The sequence below is a fragment of the Otolemur garnettii genome, unplaced genomic scaffold, assembly GCF_000181295.1.
Source record: "Otolemur garnettii isolate 467f Iridium unplaced genomic scaffold, OtoGar3 scaffold00005, whole genome shotgun sequence".
NCBI classification, from domain to species: Eukaryota; Metazoa; Chordata; class Mammalia; order Primates; family Galagidae; genus Otolemur; species Otolemur garnettii.
Window position 1 is genome coordinate 22,393,372 of NW_003852400.1, and position 9,156 is coordinate 22,402,527.

Here is a 9,156-nt window from a genome sequence, read left to right on the forward strand (position 1 = left end):
TGTCACTGAGTTATTTTACAGCTCCCTAAATTATAGATAGCTGACAATGATGCAAAATAATTCCTGTGTATGCACGTGTAATTACTGTCAGGTGGGGAGATTCACTTGCCTTTCCTCCTCCACTGGGGAAAAGTCCATTTTTGCTTTCATTTACATTTTAATTTCAATATTTCTTTTTTTACTTCAAAATATTAAGGGGGTACAAAAGTTTTTGTACTGATGTAACCATCAGTTAGCCTAAAATTTTCTGAAATTAATAGAGGTAGCTGTTAATAACATACTATAGTACTCACAAGTTTCAATAAATTCTGTGAGACTGAAGTTTTTCTGGATAGTCTTGAAGTCAGAGGAAAGATTCAATTAGAGGGACTCAAGACGACTTTTGAGTTCTTGCAAACGAGAGTAACATATTTATAAGTTTTTCTAGCCTGCTTGTACCAATGTAGAAAGCCTATCAGGACAGTAAATGTAAAAGCAATGGCTGTCACTATTATCTCAACCAAAAGCCAGGAGCAGACCTCCTTAACCAAAACCACAGCAGGGAAGATGTGTCTAGGATAGGTTCTGATGTATGCTATTTGTGGTCCCATAAGTTTCTTCATATATGTAACAACTCTACTATACAAGTCTACCAAATAGTAATTCAAGTGTGAAAACTTGAACTTACTAGGTTCTAGTATTAGTTATACCATCTTGTTAGTGTTTCCCAAACATTCGTGCTGAGTCCAGCTCTACAATAGAATCGCCTTTCAGATTTTCTGGAGTTTACTAGATTCTACCCAAAAGATTTCTTTTTTTTTTGAGACAGAGCCTCAAGCTGTTGCCCTGGGTAGGGTGCGGTGGCATCACAGCTCACAAGAACCTCCAACTCCTGGGCTCAAGCAATTCTCCCCTGCTTCTGCCTCCCAAGTGGCCAGGACTACAGGCACCCCCCACATTGCTGGGCTATTTTTGGTTGCAGCCTACGTTGTTGTTTGGAGGGTCTGGGCTGGATTTGAACCCACCAGCTCAGGTGTTAATGTGGCTGGCGCCTTAGCTGCTTGAGCCACAGGTGCTGAACCCCAAGAGATTCTTCCTCTTCTTCTTTTTTTTTTTTTAAGAGACAGAGTCTCACTTTATTGCCCTTGGTAGAGTGCTGGTGTCACAGCTCACAGCAACCTCCAACTCCTGGGTGTCTCACTTTATTGCCCTTGGTAGAGTGCTGGTGTCACAGCTCACAGCAACCTCCAACTCCTGGGTTTAGGCAATTGTCTTTCCTCAGCCTCCCAAGTAGCTGGGACCACAGGCTCCCGCCACAACGCCCAGATATTTTTTTGGTTGCAATTTGGCTGGGGCCAGGTTTGAACCTGCTACCCTCGGTATATGGGGCCAGCACCCTACTCACTGAGCCACAGGCACTGCCCCAAGAGATTCTTATTCAGAAGGATTGGCATGGGACATAGGAATCCAAAACTCTTTAGGTGATTCTGATTTCACTCAAAGTTTACATCTAGTGAATATAATACTCCTAAACAAAAAGAAGTATTTTCCAAATTTTGCAATATAATTTATGTTTTCTTAGATCACTTTCCAAGCATTATTTACAAACACAAAGATAAGTAACATTTATCTTTGGTGTTTAGTATTATGACAGGGATTAAAATCCAGACATTCGAACTTTCTATGAAAAAGGAACATAATTGAATTTTATTAACATTTTTCTTTTTTTTTTTTTGAGACAGAGCCTCAAGCTGTCCCCCTGTAATGCCGTGGCATTACAGCTCACAGCAACCTCCAACTCCTGGGCTCAAGCGAGTCTCCTGCCTCAGCCTCCCAAGTAGCTGGGACCACAGCCGCCCGCCACAATGCCAGGCTATTTTTTGGTTGCAGCCGTCATTGTCGTTTTGGCGGGTCCTGGCTGGAGATTCGAACCCGCCACCTTAGGTGTACATGGCTGGCGCCCTAGCCGGCTGAGCTATAGGCGCCGAGCCAACATTTTTAATATAAATTCTACAGGCTCCATAATTGGTCTTTTTGGAAACTAATATTCAAGTCAGTTTCCTTTTTAAATTTTTGTTAAAGGTCTAAATCCTACCAAGAACTATTCAAAATCAATTGCATATTTAATTTGTACAAATCTTGAGAGCCTACAATATAGTAATCTCTTAGAAACACGCTGTGTTATTTTTATTGCTCCTTTACTCAGTCTGAATTATTTGGTCCTCTTATTTCTTAGATTCTTACATACCCAAACATATGGTTAGAATCTTGCAGAGAAGTCATATCTTCCATAATTGTAAACAATTTCATTTAAAGTGAAATAAAAGTCATTGTAGTATGCAATAACCTTATGATCTGAATATCCCACAGAAGAGATCAGAGCAGTTGAAATGAGGTAATGATGATGTTCAAATATTTTGGAAACTGAGCCTTTACGTAAATACATAAGTTTCTGGGTCAGCACTCATCCAAGATTATCTCAGTGCTGATTTCAATCTTAGTGTTAGATATTTGAAGGTGCATTTGCTTTTCAGAAAATAAAACTACATCACATGGCTATTTATTTATGCATCTAAATGCTTCATTTGGCTTTGGTCCAATTCTCCTTTGGGTAAGCATGAGGTAGTCTATCATCTGGTATGTTGCTGCCCTTGCTTAATTTCTGAGGGTCTTGAAGAAGAGTTCAACTTATGAATTTGTAAAATATGTATGCTTTGAATAAATGACATTATAGAACACTGTACTCACATACATATAATTTATTATAAGCAATCCAACTCCTGGACTCAATCAATTCCCCCTGCCTCAGCCTCTTGAGTAGCGGCAACTATAAGATGTATGCTATTACGCCTGGCTAATTTTTTTTTTTTTTTTTTTGTAGAGATGGAGTCTTGCTGTTCTGCTCAGGTTAGTCTCAAACTCATATTCTCAAGAGGTCTCCCTACCTCAGCCTCCCAAAGTGCTAGAATTATAAGTGTAGGCCCACACCTGGCCTCATAAGAAAATTAATCAAGATTCACAAAATAATGTCAGACCAGATTGTTAGATTCTAGAACAAAGTACAGTTTTTTAAAGTCCACAAAATTTAATGTCCTTCTCTTAAAAGCTACAACAGGTTAAATTTGCATTCCTGGCAGAGACAATGTCTTGTTTTTATTTTTAAACTTATCCTATTTAAGCCTCTTTTAAAATTTTAGTTCATATCAATTCAATTTCATCTCACATTAATATGTTTATTTCTCTTCTCAGTAGCGTAAAATATAAATTTAATTTCCTTTGAGGACACAGCTAGGTACTTATTTGCTTTTAACAGTCCACTTTGTTGTTTCTGTATTCATAAACTAAATAGTAGATTACATTTCACATTATTATTTTTTTTCAAAATTCAATATGAAGAATAAGACCAGATGCAGTGGTTCCCATCTGGCATTGCTACACTTTGGAAGGCCAAGTGGGAAGATCTTCTGAAGCCAGGATTTTGAGATCAGTCTGGGCAACATAGTGAGACCCTGTCTCTACAGAAAATAGAAATATTTAAAAAACTTTTTAAGAAACATGGCTCCGTGCCTGTGGCTCAAGCAGCTAAGGTGCCAGCCACATACACCTGAACTGGCAGGTTCAAATCCAGCCTGGGCCACCTAACAACAATGATGGCTGCAAGCAAAAAATAGCCGGACGTTGTAGCTGGCACCTGTAGTGCCAGCTACTTGGGAGGCTAAGGCAAGTGAATCGCCTAAGTCCAGAAGTTGAAGGTTGCTGTGAGCTGTGACGCCACAGCGCTCTACCCAGGGTGACAGCTTAAGGCTATGTCTCAAAAAAAAAAAAAAAAAAAAGAAAGAAAGAAACATGGAAAACAAAGAGCATATTGTCTTTTTGCATAGACACATACCAGCAAGGTGTCCATATTTTTTCTTTAATTTTTAAGTTTAAATTTTTTTAATTTTTAAAATTAAAAAAAAATTTTTTTTTTTGATAGAGACAGAGTCTCACTTTATCGCCCTTTCTAGTGTGGTGTGGTGTCACAGCTCACAGCAACCTTCAACTCCTGGGCTTAGGTGATTCTCTTGCCTCAGCCTCCTGAGTAGCTGGGACCACAGGCATCTGTCACAACGCCTGGCTATTTTTTTGTTGCAGTTTGAACCTGCCACCCTCAGTATATGGGGCTCGCACCCTACCCACTGAGCCACAGGCACTGCCCAATTTTTTTTAAACTTTTAAAGAGGATACTTGTTCATTATTCATCCAATTCAGAAATGTAATGGTGTACAAACATATGAGGCACTATGATAGTTGATGCATTTTCCAACTGTATGTGAAACAATGTGTTGAAATTATGATAATGAAAGTCTATGCTGGATGGACATCTGGATTATGGCTGTTTAAGAACCTATGAAAAAATGTACTAACAACTTCAGAGGAAATTTATCATCGAATTATTTTTAAAAACAGATGATTACATGCACCAATAAAATGTCAGAATTTGCTTGAAATGCAGTTTGCTATAATGTAAATTTTGAAGAAAACAGGAGGATTTATTACTAGAACTAAACTGGAAATAGAAATAAAATCACAGAAATCTCCTGTTTAGAGACAAACGGGGTTGTTTATTTATATACTTTAATAGTTAATTCATCAACGCTAGTAATATGGAATAGACTTGCTGAAATACCTTCCTTATTTTTTGATTCTTTTCTGATGATTTTCACAACTAAGAGTCTCTTGGGTAACTATTTCCTGTTAGTTGTGTACAAAGCAGCTCTATGCCATCACATACCTCAGGAAGTAGGCTTAACATCACTAGGGTGAAAGAGTACTAAATATGAATTACAGTAAAATATCTTAATTTGAATCTCAGTTTAACACATTACTGACTGTTGTCTCAGGGAAAGATCCCTGTGTCTGTCCCATTTGTCTCAGTCTTCAAATAACAACTTATTCTGAAGTAGGACTGACAATAGGCCAATCCTAAGGATGCCAGAGTTCAGGTGCAACCTAAGGATTGGGGCTAATCTCCTTCCAGAGAGGGGCTAATCTGTTCAAAGTAAAGTGAGCCTTGGTAGAAAGAGATAAATACCCTACGCTTGTCTTTAAACATGCAACCTGTACCTCTGTAAAACTGAAAACTAAAAACAATGGTTATAGTAGCCGTTGCTTCAATCCTAGAAGTGATGACAGTAATGAAAGCATCATAACAATGTCCAATAAAACTCCCATTTTTCTTTATGTGGGAAACCAAAAAAAGTAATAATAGGGAAGAAAGAGAGGATGCATCATTTTGGCCTAAAAACACGTTTACTTATAAAGCCAAGATAGTAATAATAACTTAAAAGTGATCTTAAGGAATCCCAAAAAGTTCTACAGTTTATTACTTGTAGCAAATAAAAGTAAATACTCAAAATTATCATGACTTTACTTTTAATCTAAAAAGCCAGCACACTGGATGTATTGTAGAATGGGAAATGGGTCAAAATGTCGGTATAAATTTTCACTGCCATGTCCGAGCCATGAGTGTAGGTAGAAAACCATGCGGAATCATTATCAATTTGGGGGGGGGGCATAAAGAACACTTTGTGGTTGGGTGTGGTGGCTCATGCATGTGATCCTAGCACTCTGGGCTCTGGGACGCTGATATGGGTAGATTGATTGAGCTCAGGAGTTTAAGACTGGCCTGATCAAGAGTGAGACCCCATAGCTAAAAATGGCCAGCTGTTGTGGTGGGCACCTATAGTCCCAGCTACTTGGGAGGCTGAGGCAAAAGAATTGCTTGAGCCCAAGAGTTTGAGGTTGCCGTGAGCTTTGACACCACAGCACTCTACCAAGGACGACAAAGTCAGACTCTGTCTTAACAAAAACAAAAACAAAACAAAAAAACCACTTTGCATCTTAAGTTTATAGCTAACATCACAAAGTCAGAGAAATTAAAGATATCTCTGATAACTGTATTTTGAGTGTAAGTCTGAGGACTGTATTATTATTTTAGAGAAATATATTCTACCTCCACAATGGAGTATGTGTAAAATACTATAAAACTACAAGTTGCAAACTAAGATTTCTACCCTTAGAGATAGTTATTTTAAAAGTTGGACCCTTAAGAAAACTGAATATCAACATTCAGGACTGAAATCAATAGATCACTCTGTGATATTTACAAATATGAAATAAACCTTTATAACTAAACTTTTGGTACACAAGCTGCCTCAACAATATGAAAACATTTTTCTTACTGTATTGGTAAGGAAACAGTGGTATGAATAAAATATCCTTTTACACTAAAATCATGTGTAAAATTATCTACAGGAGCTGATCTATTGACCTTTGCCTTCTCCCGGAAGAAGTTAGTCTAGAGACCTTTAAGTTTGTTCTATATTTTTCTCTCCCTTTGTAAACTTCTGTTAACACCCAGCCAGCCAAGTGCCTTCCTGCTATAAAATTTAAAGTGTGTTGCTATAAATCAAGGTGTCTTCAGGCCAAGCTCAGTTTTTGCTAGTCTTAAAACTTGATGCAGGCTTAAGTTAGGCTTAATTTCACAGTTGCACTAGAGAATAGTTTAATTCTTTGAATAGTTGCTTACAATATCCATTATGATAACTTAGAAAATATATCAAGAAAACCCCTAGAACCATAAAGAATACATTTTGAAGTTTTGTTTACCCACTAATTTTGTGGTCTGTTCTTATTACTCATGATATTGGTTGTACAGTGAATGAAAGTAACATCCCTCGATGTTGTACATGATTTATGAAAGGTTGAGAAACCATAGATGGAAATTGAGAATACCCTACCCCAAATACATTTTGGATACTTTGCATGTCAATACTGAAGTTTCACCTTTCACCCCCAAATAGCCCTTAACCCTTCCCATTTGGAACATATAAAATTTATGGCTCTAAAGGTCTAATAAACTAAGTTAACACTTATTAAATCAATATAGGTATAACTCTCCTATTTCATAAAAGTACAAATGTGGTCTAGAATAGCACTGTTCTATAGGAGTTTCTGTGTTGTAAATGTTCTCCATCTACACTGTCCACTAGGGTAACCATTAACCACATGGAGCTATCTAGCTTTTCAATGTGGCTTGTCTAAGGTCCTGACTTTTTAATTGTATTTAATGTTAATTAATATAAAGTTAAATAGTCACGTGCATTGCATTAGCACCAATTCTGGTAGAGCCTGCAAACATTCAGATAGATGTTAGAACTGGGCAAACCAGGAATCTCAAATTCTCAGCATTGTATTTTTAGAACTCTGTCATTCCTTCAGTATGAATTTTTCCAGAAATTTCACATTTTCAAAAAATAAAACCCGAACCAACCAAATTCTTTAGGCTGTTCTTCTGCATGAATCATCTTTTTGAAAAGAGGTGTAAGACTGATTTTATTGCCAACTCTGCCCCCTCTTTTACAGACAGAACTCAGTGATTAGATTCCACATTTATTTAGTTTATTCTCCTGAAAAACCTGGTTTCCATACTGCAAATAAATGACAGGAACTTTTGCACTAGATTATCCCCGACAGCACAAATGTTCTTCCAAAAGTGGAGACTGGAACCCCAGCCCCCTCACATTGCCTGCTACATCTGTTTATGCTTACAGAAGTGACATCCACTTCGTAGACAGAGAATGCCAATTTCTTGGGAAAGGACCCAGAATTTGGTGATGCTTGAAGAAAAAAAAAAAGAAACTTCACTCTTTAACATAAAAAAAAAAGATGGAATTTGAGTAGCTACAAAATCCTTTTGAAATTGAAAGATTTTACTCCCAGAGTATATAGATTCTGTGTACAAACATGCTTGTGTTCATATTCAGCCATAAAAATTTATTAACTAATAAAGTTGCGAGTAAGTTAACAACACCTAAACCTGGGTTTCCAATCTGTGAAGTTGGGACAACAATAGTTTTGCTGGGAAAACTTGCGAAAGACTTTCAAATGAGCAAAAGATTAGGGGTTGTCCTTTCAATGGAATGCTGGATGTTATCTCCAGGACTCTGGAGTGTTAAGATTTCTGCAGAAGTTTGCACCTTTCACTGCCTTTCACCGGTTTATTTTACTACTCAGTAAGCTGTAGAAGTTTATGGGAATGTAAATGATTCTTATCTATAGATATGCAGACTTATTTTGTACTTTAGGGAAACAGTTGGTTCCCACCCCGTAAAACAGGTAATTCTAAGGATTTCATTTCAGTGCCCTAAAGCTTCTTTCCTAATTTCCTGTATGTGTCTTTTCTTCACCTTGTCATTTGAATGGGTTGCAGGTCTTTCTGGTACCCAACCTATTTAAAGAGTCAAGTAAAATTTTTGACCCCCATTCATTTTATATGCCTGTGCGAGTCATGTTTTACCTTCTTAAAAAATTACTCTTTAAAAGTTTCCGCTTCCTTGGCTTTTGGGGAGAACTGATCTGAAAGTCTGTAGTGACAGTCAAGATTAGTTTTATATTTTGCAGTAAGGCTGAACTGTATTTCCTGTATTTTGGGGTGAAGAGGGAGTGCTGAGCATTTATAAAAGGGCAGGGGTCTGAAACACCTTTCTCAGATAGTGAAGTCAGAAGACTTCCTCATTCCTTTCCTCTTGGCAATAGGAACTTGGGTCAAGGAGAGTCTTATGCACCAAGCCTACTTTGCCTTAAGTGGAGTCAACACCAGACTTGGGCCTAAATCTTGGCTTTCCAGGCCATAAGAGTGGCCAGGAGTTTGGATGCCTTGGGGGCACGGTGTTAACTGCGGACTGCTTGGGGCCCCACCAGGGGACAGCCCAAGAACCCAGTTGTCGAACCAGCACCCACCCGAACAGGGAGACGGCCTTGCCCCAGGCCGGAGAGGCCCCTCGCCCACGGCCGAGGGGGTGGGGCGGCCTCGCCTCGGGCCGGTGCTTTTCGCCCTTCCTTGGCCGCCAGAGGCTCCCTCTCTCTCCCTCTCCTGGGATTTTGCTGCCGGGCTCCCTCTCTCTGCGGCCCTAGAGTTAATCCCATCAGCCGAGGTGAGGCACCTGTTACCCCTGGCCTTCCTCACCCCCGCGGCCGCCCTCCATGACACCCCGGCCTCCCAGGCCTGCCGAACGGCCCGGCGCGGTGGCCGCACGTGGGCCAAGCCCCCTCTCCGGCCGGCACCCCTCGCCCCAGGCCGGCCGGAGTGTGAGAGCGCGTCGGTGCCCGGGCCGCCGCCCGCCCGCAATGGCG

General features: G+C 39.5%; 1 protein-coding gene across 1 annotated transcript in view; it reads left to right on the top strand.

The window, feature by feature from the left end:
- The first annotated feature begins 8,929 nt into the window (after positions 1–8,929).
- The window catches only part of PPP1R9A (protein phosphatase 1 regulatory subunit 9A), a 300,931-nt gene continuing 300,704 nt past the window's right edge, over positions 8,930–9,156 (top strand). Inside the window, exon 1 of the mRNA XM_012811566.2 lies at positions 8,930–8,957. The gene's annotated coding sequence lies outside the window, so the exon portion shown is untranslated. The remainder of the gene's footprint in view (positions 8,958–9,156) is intronic.